At 41.6% G+C, this 23866-nt stretch overlaps 1 protein-coding gene across 5 annotated transcripts in view; it reads right to left on the reverse strand.

Moving 5' to 3' along the window:
- The window catches only part of arap3 (ArfGAP with RhoGAP domain, ankyrin repeat and PH domain 3), a 375519-nt gene that overhangs the window by 210420 nt on the left and 141233 nt on the right, over positions 1 to 23866 (reverse strand). Inside the window, exon 1 of one of the 5 annotated variants that reach the window (XM_063052994.1) lies at positions 16159 to 16371. The exons of the other annotated variants lie outside the window; for them this stretch is intronic. The gene's annotated coding sequence lies outside the window, so the exon portion shown is untranslated. Of the gene's footprint in view, positions 1 to 16158; positions 16372 to 23866 lie in introns of those variants that run through there. 5 annotated transcript variants of the gene reach the window in all.

A 23866-nucleotide genomic window follows, 5' to 3' on the forward strand; every position in this document is an offset into this window, starting at 1 on the left:
ATGAAGAGATTGAACTTTGATAAGTGTGGCATCTTTTACTTTCCTTTTATATTTTATTCTCTATTAATTATATAATTCAAGTAATATCTCTTACATTGTTAGAGCATTGGCTGATTAGTAGGATGATTAGTAGGTAATGTTGCAGCCTAATCGGACCCTGGGCAGACCCCACTTGGAGTACTGTGCTCAGTTCTGGTTGCCTCACTACTGGAAGGGTGTGGAAACCATAGCACGGGTGCAGAGGAGATTTACAAGGATGTTGCCTGGATTGGGGAGCATGCCTTATGAAAACAGGTTGAGTGAACTTGGCCTTTTCTCCTTGGAGCGAAGGAGGATGAGAGGTGACCTGATAGAGGTGTATAAGATGAGGAGAGGCATTGATCCTGTGGGTAGTCAGAGGCTGCTTCCCAGGGCTGAAATGGTTGTCACAAGAGGACACAGGTTTAATGTGCTGGGGAGTAGGTACAGAGGAGATGTCAGGGGTAAATTTTTTTATGCAGAGAGTGGTGAGTGCGTGGAATGGGCTTCCGGCAATGGTGGTGGAGGCGGATACAACAGGGTCTTTTAAGAGACTTTTGGATAGGTACATGGAGCTTAGAAAAATAGAGGACTATGGGTAAGCCTAGTAATTTCTAAGGTAGGGACATTTTTAGATTATGACACGTAGTCCCCTTTTATTGTCATTTAGTAATGCATGCATTAAGAAATGATACATTATTTCCTCCGGTGTGATATCACAAAACATAGGACAAACCAAGACTGAAAAAACTGACAAAACCACATAATTATACATATAGTTACAAACAGTGTAACAATACCATAACTTGATGAAGAAAGTCCGTGAGCACAGTAAAGTTCAAAGTTTCTCAAATGTCCCACATCTCATGCAGACGGAAGAAGGAAGAAAAACTCTCCCTGCCATGCTGACCACAATCCAACTCTGAGTCATCCAAAAACTTCGAGCTCTGATCAGCTCTCCGACACCGAGTACTGAGCGGCATCTCTGCCGAATGATTCGACCTCCTTCTCGGTCGCCAAAAGCAGGCAAGGCCGGGGATTTTGAGGCCTACTTTCCGAAAGATTCCCGACCACACAGTAACGACAGCAGCGGACGGGCATTTCAGAAATTTCTCCAGATGTTCCTCTGTGCTTTCATGTCCATTCTCCATCAAATCAGAATTGTCCAACAATTTTTGGCACAACTTTGTGGGCTGAAGGGCCTGTATTGTGCTGTAGGTTTTCTATATTTCTATGTTTCTAAGTGAGAAAGAATAAAAGGATCCTTTTCTAGTTGGCTACTAGTAGCTAATGATGTTCCGCAGGGGTTGGTGTTGGGATTGCTTCTTTTTATGCTGTTTATTATGATTTAAATGATAGAATAGATGGCTTTGTTGCCAAGTTTGCAGAGGATATGACGATTGGTGGAGGGGCAGGTAGTGTTGAGGAAACAGGAAAGCTGCAGAAGGACTTAGACAGATTAGGTGAGTGCGCAAGAAAGTGGCTAATTAAATACAATGTTGGTCACGCACTTTAGTGGAAGAAAAGAATGTGCAGATGATTTTCTAAACAGAGGGAAAATCCAAAACACTAAGAAGCAAAGGGACTTGGGAGTCTTTGTGCAGAACACCCTAAAGATTGATTTGCAGATTGGGTCAGTGGTGAGGAAAACAAATGCGAAGTTGGAATTCATTTCAAGAGGTTTTGAATGCAAGAGCAAGGGTGTGTGCTGAGTCTTTATAAGGCACTGGTGAGGCCTCACCTTGAGTATTGTGAACAGTTTTGGGCTCCTTTTCTAAGAAATGATGTGCTGGCATTGGAGAAGGTTCACAGGATGTTCACAAGGACAATTCCGGGAATGAAAGGGTTATCATACGTTGTATGTTTGATGACTTGGGTTGCTCTGGGTCTGTACTTGCTGGAATTTAGAAGGATGAGGGGGGATCTCATTGAAACTGTTCAAATGTTGAAAGGTCTCGACAGAGTAGATGTGGAAGGGATGTTTCCCATGGTGGAGGAGTGTAGGACAAAAGGGCACAGCCTCAGGCTAGAGGGGCATCCACTTAATACAGAGGTGTGGAAAAATTTCTTTTGCCAGAGGGTGGTGAATTTGTAAATTTGTTAACACAGGCAGCTGTGGATGCCAGGTCATTAGGTTGTACCTAAGGAGGAGATTGATCGATTCTTGTTCGCCCAAGGTGTCAAAGGTTAAGGGGAGAAGTTTGGGGGTGGGGAAAAAGAGGATCAGCCATGATTGAATGGTGGTGCAGTCTCAATGGGTCAAATGGCCTAATTCTGCTCCAATGTCATATGGTCTTATAGTTCGAGTTTACTTTAAGTGAGGTGCACCTGCATCTTGTGATGATGTTTGCCATGAATGAATTTTTACACATAACCCGTGATTAATTATTTTAAAATGGGAATGCTTAATCAAACTATATATATATATATATATATATATATATATATATATATATACACACACACAAGTTTACTGAAATATCAATGCACAACAACCAGTACATGTAATAAATCCCCTAGTTTAAAGGTCAAGAATCTTAACTTAAAATACCTTTGGCTAACACTATACAAATTGAAAGACTGGACAGGTAGAAATCTGTTACCCAAAAAGAGATATTCAGTGAATAATGACACTAATAATCTGTTCCTTCACAGTCACTATTGTTTAACTCCTACAGAAACTCCCTGTGCAGACCAGTAAATTGACAAATGACAGCAAAATTACTTCAAGCACTTCATCTGGAACAGTAATCCTTGCATTTTGTGCCTGTTGCCTTGGATTTGCAGCATCTGCAGAATTTCTCGTCTTAGTAATCCTTGGATGTCAGGACATCATACAGTTACAGAATGGTTACCTTTCCTTATGATATATGCATGTGGATTCTTAGCAAACAATTGACTGACTGTGGGCAACCTCAAACACTGTTGAGGTCAGCCCTGAAAGGAAATTCTCCTTTGGCAATTCATTACTTCGTAAGTGCCGTTGTGAACAGGCTAACCTTTATTTCTGATTTAAATATTTCAATTGAGAAGGAACTGAGTTCAGCTGTCATTCAGTCTGACCGTCGTGTAATTACTCTTAGGTCAAATTTATTCTGGCGTCACCAAATAGATTAGACTTAAATCTCAGGTAGATGTGAGCTGTTGGCAATTAAACATGCTGACAGATTGGCAGCTCTTTCTTCATCTGTCCATCTAACAACTTGGAGAAAACTTCCACTATCATCAGGCATGGTAAGCAACAATTCTGAACCTGTGTTTTTATAAAATGTGTTTTTGAAATGTGACAGAACATGGGCCATAAATTGCACAAAGTATTCAGTGAGCAGAACAAAGATTTACTAGTGAGGAAGCTCACAGCAGACACACATCGACTGCTCTTTGATTGCATGGTATCTGATTAACATGGCTGAATGAAACCAAGACATCTGATATTCTTGATTTCAACTCCCACTCTAAGGCTTCAATAATTTTCAAATCCTTTCCCTATCAAATTTGTCATCAAGGAAGTGTCAAAGATAGGTTAAATATTGGAATATTTAGAAAACATAGAAAACATAGAAAATAGGTGCAGGAGTAGGCCATTCGGCCCTTCGAGCCTGCACCACCATTTATTATGATCATGGCTGATCATCCAACTCAGAACCCCGCCCCAGCCTTCCCTCCATACCCCCTGATCCCCCTAGCCACAAGGGCCATATCTAACTCCCTCTTAAATATAGCCAATGAACTGGCCTCAACAGTTTCCTGTGGCAGAGAATTCCACAGATTCACCACTCTCTGTGTGAAGAAGTTTTTCCTAATCTCAGTCCTAAAAGGCTTCCCCTCTATCCTCAAACTATGGCCCCTTGTTCTGGACTTCCCCAACATCGGGAACAATCTTCCTGCATCTAGCCTGTCCAATCCCTTTAGGATCTTATACGTTTCAATCAGATCCCCCCTCAATCTTCTAAATTCCAACGAGTACAAGCCCAGTTCATCCAGTCTTTCTTCATATGAAAGTCCTGCCATCCCAGGAATCAATCTGGTGAACCTTCTTTGTACTCCCTCTATGGCAAGGATGTCTTTCCTCAGATTAGGGGACCAAAACTGCACACAGCACTCCAGGTGTGGTCTCACCAAGGCCTTGTACAACTGCAGTAGTACCTCCCTGCTCCTGTACTCGAATCCTCTCGCTATAAATGCCAGCATACCATTCGCCTTTTTCACCGCCTGCTGTACCTGCATGCCCACTTTCAATGACTGGTGTATAATGACACCCAGGTCTCGTTGCACCTCCCCTTTTCCTAATCAGCCACCATTCAGATAATAGTCTGTTTTCCTATTTTTGCCACCAAAGTGGATAACTTCACATTTATCCACATTAAATTGCATCTGCCATGAATTTGCCCACTCACCCAACCTATCCAAGTCACTCTGCATCCTCTTAGCATCTTCCTCACTGCTAACACTGCCACCCAGCTTCGTGTCATCCGCAAACTTGGAGATGCTGCATTTAATTCCCTCATCCAAGTCATTAAAATATATTGTAAACAACTGGGGTCCCAGCACTGAGCCTTGCGGTACCCCACTAGTCACCGCCTGCCATTCTGAAAAGGTCCCGTTTATTCCCACTCTTTGCTTCCTGTCTGCTAACCAATTCTCCACCCATACCAATACCTTACCCCCAATACCGTGTGCTTTAAGTTTGCACACTAATCTCCTGTGTGGGACCTTGTCAAAAGCCTTTTGAAAATCCAAATATACCACATCCACTGGTTCTCCCCTATCCACTCTACTAGTTACATCCTCAAAAAATTCTATGAGATTCGTCAGACATGATTTTCCTTTCACAAATCCATGCTGACTTTGTCCGATCATTTCACCGCTTTCCAAATGTGCTGTTATCACATCCTTGATAACTGACTCCAGCAGTTTCCCCACCACCGATGTTAGGCGAACCGGTCTATAATTCCCCGGTTTCTCTCTCCCTCCTTTTTTAAAAAGTGGGGTTACATTAGCCACCCTCCAATCCTCAGGAACTAGTCCAGAATCTAACGAGTTTTGAAAAATTATCACTAATGCATCCACTATTTCTTGGGCTACTTCCTTAAGCACTCTAGGATGCAGACCATCTGGCCCTGGGGATTTATCTGCCTTCAATCCCTTCAATTTACCTAACACCACTTTCCTACTAACATGTATTTCGTTCAGTTCCTCCATCTCACTGGACCCTCTGTCCCTTACTATTTCTGGAAGATTATTTATGTCCTCCTTAGTGAAGACAGAACCAAAGTAATTATTCAATTGGTCTGCCATGTCCTTGCTCCCCATAATCAATTCACCTGTTTCTGTCTGCAGGGGATCTACATTTGTCTTTACCAGTCTTTTCCTTTTTACATATCTATAAAAGCTTTTACAGTCCGTTTTTATGTTCCCTGCCAGTTTTCTCTCATAATCTTTTTTCCCCTCCCTAATTAAGCCCTTTGTCCTCCTCTGCTGAACTCTGAATTTCTCCCAGTCCTCAGGTGAGCCACTTTCTCTGGCTAATTTGTATGCTTCTTCTTTGGAATTGATACTATCCCTAATTTCTCTTGTCAGCCACGGGTGCACTACCTTCCTTGATTTATTCTTTTGCCAAACTGGGATGAACAATTGTTGTAGTTCATCCATGCAACCTTTAAATGCTTGCCATTGCATATCCACCGTCAATCCTTTAAGTGTCATTTGCCAGTCTATCTTAGCTAGTTCACGTCTCATACCTTCAAAGTTACCCCTCTTTAAGCTCAGAACCTTTGTTTCTGAATTAACTATGTCACTCTCCATCTTAATGAAGAATTCCACCATATTATGGTCACTCTTACCCAAGGGGCCTCTCATGACAAGATTGCTAATTAACCCTTCCTCATTGCTCAAAACCCAGTCCAGAATAGCCTGCTCTCTAGTTGGTTCCTCGACATGTTGGTTCAAAAAACCATCCCGCATACATTCCAAGAAATCCTCTTCCTCAGCACCTTTACCAATTTGGTTCACCCAGTCTACATGTAGATTGAAGTCCCCCATTATAACTGCTGTTCCTTTATTGCACACATTTCTAATTTCCTGTTTAATACCATCTCCGACCTCACTACTACTGTTAGGTGGCCTGTACACAACTCCCACCAGCGTCTTCTGCCCCTTAGTGTTACGCAGCTCTACCCATATCGATTCCACATCTTCCCAGCTTATGTCCTTCCTTTCTATTGCGTTAATCTCTTCTTTAACCAGCAACGCCACCCCACCTCCCCTTCCTTCATGTCTATCCCTCCTGAATATTGAATATCCCTGAACGTTGAGCTCCCATCCCTGGTCACCCTGGAGCCATGTCTCTGTGATCCCAACTATATCATAATCATTAATAACAATCTGCACTTTCAATTCATCCTCCTTATTACGAATGCTCCTTGCATTGACACATAAAGCCTTCAGGTGCTCTTTTACAACTCTCTTAGCCCTTATACAATTATGCTGAAAAGTGGCCCTTTTTAATGCTTGCCCTGGATTTGTCGGCCTGCCACTTTTACTTTTCTCCTTTGTACTTTTTGCTTCTACCCTCACTTTACACCCCTCTGTCTCTCTGCACTGGTTCCCATCCCTCTGTTCTGAACTAACCTCCTCACGCCTAGCCTCTTTAATTTGATTCCCACCCCCCAACCATTATAGTTTAAAGTCACCTCAGTAGCCCCCGCTAATCTCCCTGCCAGGATATTGGTCCCCCTAGGATTCAGGTGTAACCCGTCCTTTTTGTACAGGTCACGCCTGCGCCAAAAGAGGTCCCAATGATCCAAAAACTTGAATCCCTGCCCCCTGCTCCAATCCCTCAGCCACGCATTTATCCTCCACCTCATTTAAATTCCCCTTGCCTCACCCACTAAATGTTTAATGATTTATTTAGCAATAAAGTGGGAAGTAGCTCTTCTGGCCCTTCGAGCAATGGCACCCCAGCAACCATTCGACAACCCTGACCTTAACCTAACCTAGTCACAGGAAAATTTGCAATGACCAATTAACCTAGCTGGTAGATCTTTGGACAATGGGAGGAAATCAGAGCACGTGGGGAAAACTCATCCATTTTAAGGGGAAGAACGTACAAAGACCCGTTACAGAGAATGCCGGAATTCCAATCTGAACTCTGATGCCCCGAGAAGTAATAGCATCGTGCTAACCATTACGCGTCTGTGGTGCTCACAGCACAATGTTGGAATGTTTCATGGTAAATACGAGACACTCTACATTCTTTCAAATGGCATTGAAGAACAAGAACAATAAAAGCAGTCTAGATTGAGATCCTTTTTGATGGCCTCAGTTAGATCATGCTATAAAGTGGAAAGCGTAAGAATTGCAGGATTTATCATACATTCTAGAACTCCTTACCTATAACTGCAAATGCAACATTCACACAGTGCCCCCTTTATTAGATACACCTGTACAGCTGCACATTACTGCAAATATCTAATCAGCCAATCATCTGGCAGCAACTCAATGAATAAAAGCATGCAGACATGGTCAAAAGGTTCAGTTGTTGTTCAGACCAAACATCAGAACAGGGGAGAAGTGTGATTTAAGTAACTTTAACCATTATTGGTGCTAGGTGGCGTGGTTTGAGTATCTCAGAAATTGCTGATCTCCCAGGATGTTCACACATAAGAGTCTCTAGAGTAGGGATTCCAACCTGGGATGCACAACGCCTTCCATAATTATTGCTCCATGGCACAAAAAAGTTTGTAAACTCCTGCTCTAGAGTTTACAGAGAATGGTGCGAAGAACAACATCCAGTGAGTGGTAGTTTTAAGGGCAAAAGCCTCTTATTAATGAGGGATATCAGAGGAGAATGGCCAGACTGGTTCAAGCTGTCAGGAAGGTGACAGTAACTTAAATAACCACACGTTACAACAATAGCGTGCAAAGGAGAATCTCTGAATGCACAACATGTTGAACCTTAAAGTGGACGGGCTACAGCAGCAGAAGACTACAAATGTACACGCAGAGGCCAATTTATTAGTGACAGAAGGCCATTGAGAGTAAGTTCAGCTTAACCCTCTCACATTTATTGCCAGGGGATGAGTCCCTGGAATGTGGAGAGGTTCCTGCTCTCACCAACAAGTTCAATGGTCGAAAAGGAGTCTGGAAATTTCCACTGAAGTAGGCACTGACAAACTAAAACATGAGAAAATCTGCAACTGCTGTAAATCTTATCAACACACACACAATGCCAGAGGAGCTCAGCAGGCTAGGCAGTATCTATGGAAAAGGGTAAACAGTCAATATTTTGAGCTGAGACCCTTCATCAGGAATCCCGGCCTGAAATGTCGACTGTGTCGGTCCTAATGAAGGGTCTCAGCCTGAAGTGACAACTTTTCCACAGGTGCCACTTGGCCTGCTGATTTCTCCAGCATTTTGTCTGATGAACTGAAACTACATCTTTGCTTCCTTGCACCCTTCCATTCCATTAGCTCAGAATATCACCACATCCAAAAGACTGGTGGTGGAAACAGCAGCAAGCTTAAAGAGATCACATGGGCAAGTTACTGGAAGTTGCATGTGGAATTTTTCCAAAATAAACAGTACAATATATTTCCAGAAAGCAAGAAACACACAGAGATCAAAACAGATGCAATCTATTTGATTCCTCAGGTTGCAAAGATCATGGCTAGAATCCACTTCGTTTTTCTCCAAATTCTTCTTAATGATTTTTGGTTACACAGATTTACAATTAAAATTGAGCCAGTATCAAATGCACTCAGTGCAATAAAGTTTCAAACTTCTAACATGCTAAATTGTATTACTAGCACCATATCCAGAGGCCTGGACTACCTACCTGAAGACTTAAATTCAAATTCAACTCATTCATATATTTTGGAGTTCAATTCAGTTAATTAAGTCTCTGATTGAGAAGGACTAAAACAAAGGGCCGTTGTTTATAAACCCATCTGGATGATTGATACCTGACAAAGAAGGAAATTTGATCTCTGATCAGGTATAAAGGTGATTGGCTAATCTGTGAAATTCACTAAATAAAACTGTGAAAAGCAGTGGATGCAGCCAGCACTCTTCTCCATTGAGCACATCTGATGTGCTGGGTTGCAGCTATTATCTTTTCATTGCCACAGGAAAGCAGCATCCATCATCAAGGATCTCCACTATCCAGGCCATGCTTCAATCCTGCAATGACATCGGGAAAGGAGGTGCAAGAGCTATAGGTCCCACACCACCAGCTTCATGGAGGCATTACCCTTCAACCAACAGGCTGCTGGACAAGCATGGATAACTTCACTCACCTCAACACTGAACTGATTCCAAAACCTATGGACTCACTCTCAAGGACTATTATTTTTTTTTTGTATTTGCCTTATTTTGCACATTCGTTGCTTGATCTGATTGTATTTATTTTCTCTCTGGCGAATGATTGCAAGAAAATGAATCTCAAAGTATTATATGGTGATATATATGTACTTTGAACTTTTTCATAACCTGAGAGCAACAGGTATGGCTTTGTGACACACATAAACAAACAAAAGAGAAAACAATCAGAAGTCTGAATTGTTGTAGGAATCTTTTGTCCATGATCAGAATTCTGAATAAAGATGCTAAAACAAAGGCCATTCACATCCCATCGCTGAAGCTGCTGTGCAAGCAATCTGTCCACTCGGAACTGTTGTGTACAGTTGCATTTTGTTCAGATCTAGGCTGCTTTGTTTCAGTTATGAAGCTGCATTCTCTAGTGGATTTTGCAGGTACTTATCAGGGAAAAAAAAACAAGAGACTCTGCTTGTGCTGAAAATCCAGAGTAACAGGTACAAAATGCTGGAAGAACTCAGCAGGTCAGGCAGCATCTATAGAAAGGAGTAAAGAGTCAACATTTCAGACTTTGAACCTTCATCAGGACTGGAAAGGAAGGGGGAAGAAGCTGGAATAAGAAGGTGGGGGTGTGGAACTGGAGCTGACAGGTGGAAAAGGTAAAGGGCTGAACAAGAAAGAATCTGACAGGAGAAGAGAGTGGACTATGGGAGTAAGAAAATGAGGAGAGCTCTAGAGAGGTGATGTGCAGGTGAGAATAAGAGAAGAGTTAAAGAGGGGAGTCAGAGTGGGCAATGGAAGAGGGAAGAAGAAGGAGGAAAAATTACCAGAAGTAAAAATAAATATGTCTGTTACTCCTGTATTTCAATGGAGGGCTAGTGAATCATTGAACAGGCTCGAGTTCAAGGTCAAGTTTAATTGCCATACATGAATACAACCAAACGAAACAGCATTCCTCTGGGACCAGTGTGCAAAACAAATTATCAACTGAGCACTGTACCAAATAACTCTTCACCTTCACAATTAAACGACTACCACCCGGTGGCACTGATGCCAATCATCGTGAAGTGATAGAACGGCTGAGAATAGCACATATCAGTAACTCCATTCTTGCCACATTGGACTTTCACCAAATGCTTTCCAACAGAATCTCTCTACAACAGATGCCATAGCATCTATCATGCACCTGGCCCAGACACATCCAGGACACTTGTGTCAGAATGCGGTTCCTGGATTTCAGTTCAGCATTCAACATTATTGTCCTTCACACGTTGGTGAACTCTGACTCCACAGCCTAAATACACCACTTCCGAGTGAACGGACCTCAGATAGTCACAGTGCACAACAGGTTCTCTCTGCCCATCATCTCAATGCAGGTAGCCCTGCAGGGCTCTGTGCTGAGTCCATTGCTGTACACTCTACTCACACATGACTGCATAACCTAACACGTGAACAATCACATCATCAAGTTCTCTGATGATACAAGAGTGGTGGGGTTCATCACCAACAATGGTGAAATGACCTACAGTGAGTGTATGGGATGTTGTCCTTGTCCAGCCTGTTCTTCTACCCAGCAAACACTGGAGGGCAGCACCGATTGGAGGGGCCAGACCCCCAACCCAGTTCAGATTCCAACGTGTCCACAGAAGCCTCTGCTCTCTCCAACACTGCCTCGGCATCTCCTCTCCTGGGCAGCTGCAACAGATGACACTGCAGCATGAAGACCTTGTCCATGCAACAACTGAAGCAAAGCAGCTCACTCACCATCAGGCTCGATGGTCCCATAAACAAAGATTCAGTCTGACTGCCTGGGATTATAACAATCCCATGTTGCGCTATGAAGCACACAGAGCCCACTGATTTTTACTGTTTACGTATGCTCCACACTACATGCATTTTAAGTTACATTTTAGTAACTTATTTGTGGCAACATTGTTTTATGTGCTGTGTTTGATATATGTATTTTGGTTGCACCATAGTCCAGACACAACACACACACACACACACACACACATGCACCCGACATCCCATCTTTCCCGGAAGTTCCCGGAGTCTCCCGCATATTAATAGCAGCTCCCTGACGCCCGCAAATTATATACAATACCCCGGAAATGAGAGGGAGTGAGATCGAGAATGGGAGCGAGAGCGAGCATGCTGATTGGTCTCTCTTTGTTTTCTCTGTGGGCGGGCTTTACAGTCGACCCGTCTCTCCATCAGTTCAGTTTAGTGTCCTACACCGCCATCCATGACAGAGTGTTTCAAAAAAAGAAAATATAAAATGCACTTCACCCCAGACTACACTAATATGTACCCCTGCCTAATAGGGGTCAAAAATAATGACAGTGTTGCTCGCTGCACTGTTTGCAACAGTGACTTTTCTATTGCCCATGGTGGATTAAGACTGTAAAAGACATGTTGAGGTGAGTTTAACAGGTGTCATTCGTTCATTAGCATAGCTAACGTTATTTAAACTAGCTGGCTAGCTGCTAAGGAGCTACTCTATTGATGTCCTACGTGATGAGGCCAAACTCCCTGTAGACGTGCTTAAAGTTGTAATAGAATTAAAAAACGACTCCGTGATAATATATAAGTACATACTGTATTTTAATGTCACATTTTCTGCATATACCCAGTTTATAGATTAGACAAAATCACTAAACAAAGTATTACATAAGACAATTATAATAAGGATGCACCTTATGCTTTTACTTCTTTTAGGGACCACAACATATTAGGGAGGCTAATCGCAGGGAAGGCTGCTCAAGTATTTCACAGTTCTTTTCAGCAGAGCCACATCACAGTACAAGGAAAGTTTGCAAAAGAAATAGAAAAGCCATTTGCATTAGCATTGAGATTGCTAACAAAATACTCAACAAGGAATATATATATATATGTGTGTGTGTGTGTGTGTGTGTGTGTGTGTGTGTATAAATAGTTTCAATATGTGTCAAATAAATTGTTGTGTTCTTTCATAATCAAATGTCCTGTATACATGTGCCCTTGGAGGTCGACTGAGGGGTGGGTAGGATATGGGGTTGCGGGGGGTGGAGTTGCTACCTCCATGAAATGGTGGTGCTATCTCCCTGAAATGAGTTTTTGCAGGGTGGGATGTCTGCGCGCGCGCACACACACACACACACACACACACACACACACACAAAAATAGATAACAAGAAGCTTGAACTTGACTACTTGAATGAGCTATCCTGGTAGGTTTATCCACATTAAAGTTGCTTTGTTATCAATGACACTCTTTGCAGATTCAGAGAACCTCCAATAATATTACGCCAATTGCAAATACATGGATTTTGCTTTGAACTTGCTGGCCAAAAGCTCTGGTTTACATCAGTTAGTGCTCTGATGTTAGCTTGCACACCAATCAGTCAGTGTGATACAAAGTTCTTTTTTTCCTTTGTTGTCACTGATGAAGATAACATGCAGTCACATTCATATAATCTTTCTCATTGCTGTCAAGAACTTGATAGCATCTTTTGTGTTCCCAAAACTAAATGTATGGCTAGCAATTGCACCCTGTAATTGCATCAAACAACTCAGATGCTCTCGCCTTTTCTCTCCCACCAGTCCAAACTGCATTCAGATGAGATGTCATTTTGGGAGGACAGAATCAAAATGAGCCAAGGTTCTTGGTCCACAATTGTACTAAGTGATGTGGGTGGATCAGATTGGTGCCTTCAGAATGGCCCGCATTAAATCAATGACCAGTCTCACCAGGATCAGATTGGCTGCATTTAATTATGATCCCAAGGCAGGAACTTGGTGTCATATATCCACAATAGTACTCAGGCAGAACAACATTTTAAGAGTGTTACTGTGGCTCATTTGATAACACTTGTACCTCTGTTTTCAGAAGGATGAGGAATGAGCTGCCAGAGGAAATGGTTGAGGCAGATACCACAGCAACTTTTGTAATAGATATTTGCTTCCTGGGCCGGGGCCCCTTCCTTTTTACCAAGCTCAACTTTCTAAACAGAGCAGCTGACACTTCTAGCGATCAAAGTGTTGCTATTGAGTAAGTTAAACTTCCAACCAATATTATTTGCTTAACCTCTTGTCCTAAATGGGAGCCAGTCTTTAGTTCTTAATGTAAATGGCAAGCAATAATCAGTTTTAAGTTGAAAGGGAAACTCTGCAAACAGACACAGAATGATGGTTCATAGCACCTGAGCTGACTACTCTAGAGTTGCAATGTAAGACAATGGTTTACTTAATTGGGCTTGTTTCACACCAAACAAGCTGCATAAATTATTTAGTTGAAACAAGCTTGCAGACCAGATCGATAATATCACTGAGCATATCAAATGGCTGATGTTAGCAGTTGGAAAGTTTGTATGCCCCAAGATTCACCTTCGCAGCATTAATTGTGGGAATCTGGGAACTGTATCTCCAAGAAGCTTTTAGACTGTTTGAGTACAAAGGGTATCTGAGAAAATATCATAAACGTGTGAAGTCACCTAAGTTGCAGAAAAACATGGCAGTATAAACGTAGAAGGCAGTTCAGACATATTAGGAAGGGTCAAAGAACGTCGAGAAGAATGACATAAAGATGGGGTGACTAGAATCCACTCCTCTGCTTTCAATTTTTGTGACGAACAAGTTGATCATCTGCATCATTCATATGTCTTTTTAGCTTATGGGAATTATATCTGTGCTTTTGAAATCCTTTGTGTTTTAAAAATCTATTATAATTTGGAAATACTTTTTAAGATAGAAAATCTGTGAGTCTTAAACCATAAAACATTGGAACAGAATTAGACCATTCAGCCAATTGAGTCTGCTCCACCATTTCACTATGGCTGATACATGATGATCTCTCTCAATCCCATTCTCTTGCTTTCTTCCTGTAACCTTTCACGCCATGACTAATCAAGAATCTATCAAACTGTGTCTTAAATACACTCAATGACCTGTCCTCCATGGTGTCCTGTGACAACAAATTCTACAGATTCACCAGCCTCGGACTAACAAACTTCATCTTCATTTCCATTCTAAAAGGACATACCTCTATTGTGAGGCTGTGCCCTCTGATCCCAGACTTCCCCAAAATAGAAAACATCCTCACCACTTCCACCCTATCTAGGCCTTTCAACATTCGGAGGGTTTCAAAGAGATCCCCCTTCTTTCTTCTGAATTCCAGTGAGTACAGATCCAGAGCCATGAAACAGTCCTCATGTGATAAGCCGTTTAGTCCCGGAATCATTTTCATGAACTTCCTTTGTACCCTCTCCAATGCCAGCACATCCTTTCTTAGAAAAGTGGCTCAAAACAGCTCACAATACTCCATGTGAGGCCTCACCAGTACCTTATAAATCCTTTTAAGTGTGTTTTATGAATTTAGTCTGGGTTTAAACATGTACCACTAAAAATAAATTAACTGCTTTGTAAACTGGATTTATCTCCTCCCTGTTAGGGAGGGGCACAGATCACTCAAGATAAACAGGAAAGTGAACTAGTTTTTGAGGAGTAGGTAGTTGTAGTATAACCTCCCCTTAGTGAGAGTACGGTAGCTATCTGGATCGGATAGGGCTTAGGTCTTCATTTAGGTTTAGGACTTTGTGGTCTAAAATCATCACACTTATAAAAGACATTTGGACAGGTACATCAATTGGAAGGTTTCAGACGATAATGAACCAAATGCAAACAAGTTGCCCTGGATGGGAGATTTTCATCAGTATGGAGCAATTGGGCTGAAGGATGTATTTCTGTGCTGTATATCATCATTTATAAAATGCATCTGGGTTCAGGCACACCTCTAGGGTTCTCTATTTATCTTGGTTCAACCACTAACTGCTGAAGGGAGGGAGTGCCACACTTCCACAGTTACTATACTTTTCAGGATGAGATATGAAGTCCTTAAGTGAATTTGACAGAATGGATGGAATTAATTTGAAGAAACGTAGGTTGGCAGATTGATCCTGGGTCTGAGTATTTGTGGTATGATGAATTAAACAGTCTCAGCCTAAATTCTCTTGTTGGAATTGGACTTGGTTTATTATTCTCACATGTAATGAGGTAGAGTGAAAAACTTGTCTTGCATACTGCTCATACAGATTACATTATTACACAGTGCTTGAATGCAGTACAAGCTAAAAACAATAACAAACCAAGAACATCTTATAGTCACTTTGCTTTGCAAAATTTAACTATTGAGCAGCAAGGTCCTGCTGTGGACCACTAGCCCATTTTCTGTAGAAGTACTGTTTTACAAAGTAAACTTCAAACTGCTTACTACTAGCAGTTTACGTGGAGCTCTGAAGACTGGCTCTGGTGTGAAATAATATCTGCTGTAATCAGACAATTCCATAACATCTTAACTCCTAAAATGATCCTTGGCAAAATCATTCTTGCTCAGATAAGAAAATCAGAACAACATACAAGGCTCCACATAGTGTCTCACTAAGATCCATAAGAACATGAAAAGACCATAAAATCATACAAAAGACCATGACCATAAAAAATTCAGAATAAGGTGCAACACTTAAAGGGAAGATGCAATATAAAATGTAAGATCATAACGAGGTGGATTGTGAAATCCATCAGACAAGAAGACACAGGAGGAGAATTGCGCCATAAGCAAAGGAACTGGAGGACTACAGTGCGTCAAGCAGCATTCACGAGAGGACCCATTTTAACCCAGAATGTTCGTAATTTCTTTCCTGTTCAATCCACTGAGTTCCTCCAGCAGATTGTTTATTGTTGTGGATTATAGCATCTGCAGTCTCTTGTAAGTACCTATTTGGTTTTAAAATTAGCAAATTGAAAGCACATTAAAAATGAATTTAAATGTATAAAAGAGTAATTACTTACTGACTCACTCTGGGAGCTGATATTTCCCACTCATTTATTAGAAGCACTGTGCTTGTAATAAGATTTAACCCAACACAGGCTTGCCAGGCAGCTTGGGAGCCGCACATCCTGTGAGTATTTGCATTTCCTTGCTAAGGTAGGGGGCCAGCACAACTGGCGACAGCAGGAGGGAAATTGCTTCGGTCCCACAGCAGTGCTGAACCCACAGTCTGTACAAATAACCTTAGCGTTACATAAATAAAGATGCAAGGACAGTCAGTTAAGCAGCAAACCAATGACTTCAGATCTACACTACGTAAGAATTTTAACACCAGTTTTATTGGGCTTGAGATAGCTTGTGCATGAGTCAACCCAGGAAGAACTGATTAAACTATTGCATTTTAAAACTAAGCAGCTTATCACCAACTGACTCATTCACTTCCCTTCAGCTTACAATATCTGCTGTTAACAGTTGTTTGTGAAAAACTTCACTAAATTATGTGCAATCACAGATGCAGAGAGGAAAAGATTTTCCAAGTCATGCCACAGACTCACTAAAAGAGCAGTCAAGCAACATAAGAGATCAATCCGTGACCCTGACCTTAACAGGACAGATTATATTGGAAGTCACATATTGTGAGCAGTTTTGGACCCCTTATTTAAGAAAGGATGTGTTGACGCTGGAGAGGCTTCAGAGGAGGCTCGCGAGAATGATTCCGGGAAAGAAAGCCTTATTATATGAGGAGCAATTGATGACTCTGGGTCTGTACTCAATGGAATTTAGAAGAATGACGGGGGGGAATCTCATGAAAGGCCTAGAGAGAATGGATGTGGGGAAGGCTAGGACCATAAGGCAAAGTCTCAGAATAGGGGGACATCCATTTAGAATGGAAATGATGAGGAATTTCTTTAGCCAGAGGGTGGTGGATCTGTGGAATTCATTGCCACAGACAGCTGTGGAGGCCAAGTCACTGGTTGTACTTAAGCTGGAGGTTGCTGGGTTCTTGATTAGTCAAGATGGGGAGAAGGCGGGAGATTGGGGCTGAGAGGCAAAATGGATCAGCCAAGCGGAGCAAAGTCAATTGGTTCAACGGCCTAATTCTGCTCCTATGTCTTATGGTCACTGAAGGTCACACATCAGAAAAGACAAAGAATGCCAAATAGTAGTGCTTCAGGAAAAACAGAATCACTGGAATTTAGTCATGGCCTCATGAACTTCTCTTTCATGAAGAATGGTGTGGGAGATATGTACTGTGACGTTTTTCAGGCAGCTCACAAAACTACTAGATATTCTACAAGCTGTACTTCTTCTGAACTACCATCGCTGTAATCTGCATCTTGTAATTTCTCTTTGAGAAGCACCTTTTGAACCGTCGAAACAAACTCATGATTTTACCATCTCCTGAAGAACTCAGTAAACTTAACTCTCAGGAATGCAAGTACAGTTATGGCCAGAAGAGAGAACACCAGGGTGGCCTTCAAACTAGATAAAAGCAAAGAGGCCTGAGAGCAGAATAAAAACTAGTGTCCATCTCCACTATATCGTGCCAGACAAGACTGAGCCCATCCTGTCTGCCTGTGTTTAATCCATCTCCCTCTCTTCTTGCTACTACCATTGGGCAGGAGATGTAGGAATCGTGAGTCCCATGCCACCATGTTCAGGAACCATTGTTGCCCTGCAACCATCGGGCTCCTGGACTGGCATGGATAATTTCACTCACCTCAGCACTGAACTGACTCCACTGCCTGAAGACTCACTTTAACTCTGCCTGCATTATGTATGTTTTTTATGGTTTCTATTGAAATTCTTTATTTTCCTGTGGGTGCCGGCAAAAAAAATGAATTTCACAGCTGTATATGGTACACGTACATTGATAATAAATTTACTTTGAACTTTGAATGTTGTACGTGCAACTACTTGCCTGTGTCTCAGGGGTCAAAGTCCCCCATACACTTAAGGTGACTGTAGTGCTCAGCAGATACAGGCTTGTTTGACAGCCACAGTGCTGTGTTGTGTGGGGTTAACTTTTGAGAACTACAAGCAGCTTCAGTGGAATTTAGTTAAACCTTTGCAGATGTTGTACAGTCATACAGTACCACATGCCCTTTCATCAACACACATTGAGGTAGCTGGAATGGAGACAAAACAACCACTCAGATCTTTGAGGACTGCAGATTTGTACAGAAGGTCCAGAAAAGGATGCAAGGGCCCTTGTCGAGGTTCATCCTCAGCAGCTGTGTAACAGAGGATCTCTGATTAATAAGCTGCTCCAAAGGACGCATATCGAGACAGACATTCAGTGTTTCTCAAAAGTCATTAACCCAGTGAAAGACGCACTTTTGTCTGTCCGAAAGCTTTTTGGCTTTCCAGTAGGGTGAGATATCTGTGAATGACATTCCCCCAGTGTTTGCTCAGCAGAAGGCAAGCTCAGTTGTGGTCGACTTCAGATTTCTGCTGCATTGAAGGCTGGAGTTTGGACTCTTTTATTGCGTGGCTGTATCTTAGTGATACCTTTATGCGCTTGCTGTCTTGTACATGCTATGTGTGCTTGGTGCTGTGTGTGACTGTTGATGCTGTGTTTTAAACTATAAGTTATAGAAACATAATTAACCCATTAAGTCTACTCCATCACTTCATTGTAGCTGATCTATTCCCCCCTCAAACCAGTCTCCTGCCTTACCCCCATATCTCTTCATGCCCTGACCAATCAAGAGTCTATCAATCTCTGCCTTAAATATACATAGAGACTTGGCCTCCACAGCCATCTGTTGCAACAAATTCCACAGATTCACCACTCTCTGTCTAAAGAAGTTCTTCCTTGTTTCCATTCCAAAATGACGCCCCTCCATTCTGAGGCTGTGTCCTCTGGTCTGAGACACCCCCACCATAGGAAACAGCCTTTCCACACCCACTCTAACAAGGCCTTTCACCACTCAATAGGTTTCAATGAGGTCACCTGTCATTCTTCTGAATTCCAGTGAATACAGGCCCAGACCCATCAAATGCTCTTCATATGACAAGACATTCCATCCTGGAAACATTTTAGCAAACTACTTTGAACCCTCTTCAGTTTCAGCACATCCTCTCTAAGATAAGGTGCCCAAAACTGCTCACAATACTCTAACTGAGGGCTCAGCAGTGCCTTATAACATTACATCTTTACTTTTAACATTGCATCAACATTGTATCTTTACTTTTATAATATCCTCTTGAAATGAATGCTAACATCACATTTGTCTCTTCACCACAGACTCAACCTGCAAATTAACCTTCATGGAATCCTGCACAAGGACCCCCAAATCCCTTTGTGCTTCAGGTTTTTAGTATTTCTCTCCATTTAGAAAACACTCAACGTTTTTAATTCTTCTACCAAAGTGCATGATCATACATTTCCATACACTGTATTCCATCTGCCATTCCTTTGCCCATTCTCTGATCCTTCTATAGGTCCTTCTATAGCCTTGTGATTTCCTCAAAACTACTTGCCCCTCCACCTATCTTCATATCATCTGCAAACTTTGCAGCAAAGCCATCAATTCCATCATCCAAATCATTGACATATAACATAAAAAGAATTAGTCCCAACACAGACCCCTGTTGAACACCACTAGTCACCAGCAGACAAACAGAAAAGGCTCCCTTTATTCCCTATGTGCGTCATGCCGATCAGCCACTGCTTTATCCATGCTAGAATCTTTCCTGTAATGCTATAGGCTCAGAGCTTGTTAAGCAGTCTCATGTATGACACCTTGTCAAATGCCTTCTGAAAATTCAAGTACACCACATCAACCACTTCTCCTTTGTTTATCCTGCTTGTTACTTCAAATAATTCCAACAGGCTTTTCAGGCAAGATTTTCCCTTGAGGAATCCACGCTGACTACAGCCTATTTTATTCTGTGCCTCCAAGTACTCTGAGACATCATCCTTTATAATTGATTCCAACATCCTCCCAACCACTGAGGTCAGATTAACTGGCCTAAGGTTTCCTTTCTTCTGTCTTGCTCCCTTCTTGAAGAGTGGAGTGGCATTTGCAATTGTACAGACTTCTGGAACCATTCCAGAACCTAGTGATTCTTAGAAGATCATTACTAATGCCTACACAATTTCTTCAGCCATCTCTTTCAGAACCCTGCGGTGTATGCCATCTGGTCCAGGTGACTTATCTACTCTATGACCTTCCATTTTCCCAAGAACCTTCTCCCTAGTAATGGTAACTTCACACACTTTGTGACCACTGACACCATACTGCTAGTGTCTTCCACAGTGATGACACTATTTGGACTTTGGCCCCAGCGTTTCTCGTATTCATGAGTATCCAAGTATGGTTGAACGAAAAATAACTGAATTGAATTCGAGTGTTGCTAACTGGCAAATCAGATCATAATTCTTCAGAAAGGTAACAGAATCATTGGTCTTTAATACCTGAAACTTGTTGGTGTTCTAGTATCTGCAACTAAATGCCGACAACTCAAGAGAGATGAGATTAGCTTTATTTGTCACACGTACATAGAAACATACATTGAAATGCATTGTTTTGCATCATATCAAATCAGTAGGGGTTGTGCTGGGCAGGCCACAAGTGTTGACATGCCACCAGCACTAACAGAGCATGCCCACAACTTACTCACTATAACCTGTATGTCTTTGGACTGTGGGAGGAAACAGGAGAACACAGAGGAAATCCAAGTGATTATGGGGAGAACATACAGCATAGACTCCTTACAGGTAGGGGTGGGATTTGAACCCCAATAGATGATCATCTGACACTGTACAGTGATGCATAAACCGTTGCACCAGGGTACCACCCATATTCCACATTCCACAGTGCAGGAGTCCACTGTGAGGAGTTTGTACATTCTCACCTTGACTGTGTGGGTTTCTTCCAGGAATTCCAGTTTCCTCCCACATACGGGTAAGGGTTAGTAAGACCATAACATATAGGAGAAAAATTAGGTCACTTGGGTAAGTTGTGGGTATGCTATGTTGATGCCAGAATTACAACATTGGTGGGCTGACCCCAGCTCAATCCTTGGACCGGGTTGGTCATTGACACAAAAAAAGTAATTTCACTGTATATTTTGATGTACATGTGACAAATAAAGCTAATCATTATCTTTTAAGAATTAGTTTTGGAATGTGTTCAGGCTTGTTTTATTGTATGCTAGCTTGATTGCAAATGGCCAGTTCTATGAACTCTGGGGCAGTTAGGTCAGCCTTCAGGTTTCCTGCTTCTGTAGTAACTGGATGAAGATAGGAACTAGTTATAATTATCTGCTGGCAAGGGGAAGTGAATATTTATGACTAAATTCCGCTTTTTCTGCCATTCTGTCATAGCAAGTTTGGTTTTAGCACATGTCTGAGTTAAAAAAAATTAAACAAGTGACTTCACCGATTTCGAAGATTATGTGGTGGGGTGGAGATACGTCTCCAATGAAGGAGGTGTAAAGCGCTTCTTCCCTGATTAGCTACTACTACGCCAATCAGACAATCTCTGAAGATTATTGATTATGGCTGGGGTCTCTTGTCTTGTAAGGACTCTGCCCAGAAGAAGGCAATAGTAAACCACGTCTGTGGAAAAATTTGCCAAGAACAATTATGGTCATGACAGATGGGAGACCAGGATAACTCACGTCACACTTACAGTTGATGATGATGATGCCTGCCCAGTTCCCAGTTAAATATACTGATTAACTATATTTCTATTATCTACTATCACTAGTCAGTGAATTATAGACCACAACCACGTCTGGGTAAAAATGTTTTTCCTCAAATATTCTTTTTAACATCTTATATCAATAGATACATTATCATCTCTGGCTCCTTTAATCATCCACAGTTGGGAACACCTTCCATATAATTGACCTGTCTAAACCTGTGATGATCTTATACACCTCAGCTAGATCTCCTCACAATCTCCTTTGCTACTATGAGTTTAAACTCTTAAATATTGTGTGAAAGCTGCATGCTGCTTATGTGTGAAACCAGCAAATTATACAACTTAGCAAGCTGCCCATGTAAGTGGAGTTTTGATCTGAAAAAAGAAGATAAAGTGTTGGAAATACTCAACAGGCCAGGCAGTATCCATGGAGACAGGAGCAAAGATAACATTTGAGGTCAATGACCTTTCATTGTGTTCAGTCTGAATTAACCCGATTTAAGTATTTGTGGCATCCCAATACCTTTGGTTTACTTTATGCAAATCACAAGACCTAGTTTAAAAGAGATCTCTCAATCTCAATTAGATTGTATTGGACTTGCCAATATGGTGAAATATTTATCTACTAGAGTATTGAAGAATTTGAATAAATTCATACACCTACATTTTGGCTGTTGCTTGCAATAATGTTCTATGTGATGTTAAATAGATTTAGCTGGTGAAAAGTGAGGCTTCAAGCAATTTTTTTTCTTTTCTTTAGAGTTTAGAGGTACAAAATGGAACAGGCCTTTCTGGCACTTTGAGCCACGCCACCCAGCAACCCACTGATTTACCCCTAGTCTAATCATAGGACAATTTACAATGACCAATTAACCTACTAACTGATACATTATTGGACTGTGGGAGGAAACTGGAGCAGACAGAGGAGAGCCAAGCGCACACAGGAAGAGCATACCAACTTCCTCACAGAGAACACCAGAAATGAACTCCAAATTTCGATCCCCTGACCTGACTAATCGCTATGCTAGCATGGCTACAAATAATTTTAAAACCTGTATTTACAATGTCTTTCATAGTCTTAAATTGTCTTTAGCACTGTAATAATATGAAGATTTTCCAAAGTATTGGCATTCTTTCAATTGTAGGGAAAGGTAAGGAAGAGGCGACTCTTAAGCATGTACAGTATATTCGTATGGGAAGAAATTTGCATTGTTCAAAATGATAAAGAAAGTTGCATCTCTAACCCAACTGGAAGCCCAAAACAATTTAATTTCAGTGGTAACGGGAGCTGCTAGCACCAGATACATCTCTGGAAGCCCTGTGACTAAGTGTACACAAAATGCTGGAGGAACTCAGCAGCCCAGGCAGCATCCATGCAGGGAAATGAGCAGCCAACGTTTTGGCCAAGACTCTTCATCTGGACATTGTTCATCCTGCTGAAGGGTTTCACCCCAAGTTGTCAACTGTTCATTTGCCTCCATAGATGTTGCCTGACTTTTTGAGTTCCTGCAGCATTTTGTATGTCTTCCTCTGGATTTCCAGAATCTGCAGATTCTCTTGTGTTTATCATTCATCGATAGATGTGGAGCAGGTTGGCAGAAGTAGCATTCACCAGTTGAAGTGCTTCTTGCTGGACATACAGCACACCATCATTGTGGCAGACTTCATATTGGGGGCAATATTTAAAGGGAAAAATCAATCTGGTCTAACACAGTAATGTTTCAGCACAGCAAAAATAAAAAAGATCAAATCTAATTTCCATTCATTGATTCCCTCTGCCCTACTCGACAAACATTGTGTCGGAAGATGGTGGTTAAATAAATGGAGAAGAAATCTACAGGTCTGAAATATTGCTGAAACACATGAAATGAAATGCCACAATGGCAAATAGAAACTCAAATTCAGTTAATTCAATAAATCTGGGAATGTGGGACAACAAATTTTTTCAGAAGTGTTGCTTCATCAGAATTTTTTTTTGTTATGAAACTACTTGAAGTTAAACACAGATATAATTTCAGACTACTTGTATCACATAGGAATTTGGAGAAACACAAAATTAACTTTTATTGAC

This window comes from Mobula hypostoma, chromosome 7 (genome assembly GCF_963921235.1).
Source record: "Mobula hypostoma chromosome 7, sMobHyp1.1, whole genome shotgun sequence".
Classification (NCBI taxonomy): Eukaryota; Metazoa; Chordata; class Chondrichthyes; order Myliobatiformes; family Myliobatidae; genus Mobula; species Mobula hypostoma.